Genomic DNA, 1,689 nt, shown 5'->3' with positions numbered 1-1,689 from the left:
CCAGGCCCGCTGCGCCCCACCCGCCTTTGCCGCTCAGCCTCCCGTGTGCGAGCCCCAGCTCAGGACTGTCCGAGGCCCTTCCTTCGCCCACTTCATGGAACCTCCCACGTCCCACGTGGCAGATGTCCTGCTGATTAGTCACCGTCGGACACAATGAAAACAGAGAAAGGAAACTCACAGTGGGCTTCAAAGTGTTCCCCAGGGAGAGGGATGAGAAGGTCCCTGCCTTGGTTATCGCAGTGCGAGAACGCAGAGAAAAGGAGCGACAGGGCGCCAGTTAGATGAGCGGGCGCTTTGTCCACTTCTAATGGACGGCCAGGGCCGAGAAGGAGCCGCACGGCGCCCGTTCAGCAGCGCGTCTGTACGGCAGGCGTGCTGCACACCCAGTGGCCCTTCCCTGCTCTGGGGAACAGCAGCCCGGTCCCTCGTTAGGCAGGCCATCAGGTCCTGGCAGTCCTCCAGCAGGCCATCCCCCATGTCTGTGGTTGGGTGTTTAAGGGGGTTACCCTGCCTTTGCACACAGACGGCATGGGCCCACGGGTTTCCGTTCATGTCATTACTTCAGTGCACGTGGAATCCCTACGAGTGTGTGGACAGGTCGCCGACGCACCTTGGGTGGCCGCCACAGTGCGGAGGGTGCCGCTGGCAGCAAGGTCGTCCCTTCCACGTCTCCGGATCCCAGATCCTCACGCCGCTCAGGCCGGGTCCCTGCTGTAGGACAGACAGGCAGACAGGCAGATGGTGGGCTGGCGAGTTCCACCTTGTGATTTGAGGACAGCGAGAACTGTAAAGCAACCTGGGAGTTTGGGGCGCAGAGCGATGGCTCCCCACGGGTAGCTAGAACAGCCTGGCTCACCGCACGCCAGCAGCTGACTCGAGGGTGACCGGGTGTCTCTTCCTGGGAACTCCCGAAGTAGGGAAGGGAGGATCGGCCAGCCCAGTGAGGGGTAAGAATTGACCTATCCTGTCTCTCCGATGTGTGAGAGAGACTGATATTTTAAAAACTGTTTTGAAATCAACACCAGGAGGCCAGAATCATTCCCTTAAGGCCTGCGTGTACCTGTCAGTGACGTCGCCAAAGCTCAGATCACGGCATTCCCCTGCAGGGGGCTGGGGGGGCCAGGTGACAGTTGGCATTCATGCCCTAGAAATCTTACTCACTTGGATGAATTTGATGCTTAATTCCACAAAAGACACCAAAAACCAAACAGGTGGATTGTTGCACTAGATCAAGGTGTGAATTTTGAAGTGGTTTTTCTACATAAATAAACTTGAAGGCCATCGCAAAAGGAGAGTTTCCGTTGCATTATGGGAATAAACACAGATCTCCCCAAAGAAGGAGACTGCTCCTTTGAATCAGGCTTATTTTTAAAATCAAAATAAGTATTATTAAATTTGTTTGTTAAGGCCGGCCTCATAGCCTAGTGGTTAAGGGAGCCAGATCCCACAGGGCCAACCACAGTTCAAATCCCAGGCTCCCACGCTTGAAAAATACATCAGGTGTGTGGGCGTGCGTGCCCCAGACTCTGACAGGAGGGAGAAATGGAGGGGAGTGGTGGTGTGGCCACACTCCTCGCGGAGCTTGCCGTCCCCCTGTCTCTCTGCATCCCTCACGGAGCGTGCCGTCCCCCCCTCCCTCTGTGCATCCCTCGCGGAGCGTGCCGTCCCCCTCTCCCTCTGTACATCCCT

At 57.0% G+C, this 1,689-nt stretch overlaps 1 protein-coding gene across 3 annotated transcripts in view; it reads left to right on the top strand.

The window, feature by feature from the left end:
* SEMA6A (semaphorin 6A) overlaps positions 1-1,689 on the top strand; it is a 75,502-nt gene that overhangs the window by 35,444 nt on the left and 38,369 nt on the right. The window lies entirely within an intron of this gene.

Source organism: Tupaia chinensis, unplaced genomic scaffold (genome assembly GCF_000334495.1).
Source record: "Tupaia chinensis unplaced genomic scaffold, TupChi_1.0 Scaffold000591_1, whole genome shotgun sequence".
Classification (NCBI taxonomy): Eukaryota; Metazoa; Chordata; class Mammalia; order Scandentia; family Tupaiidae; genus Tupaia; species Tupaia belangeri.
Note: the sequence above shows the minus strand (reverse complement) of the source record. Positions and strands in the feature narration are given on the sequence as shown.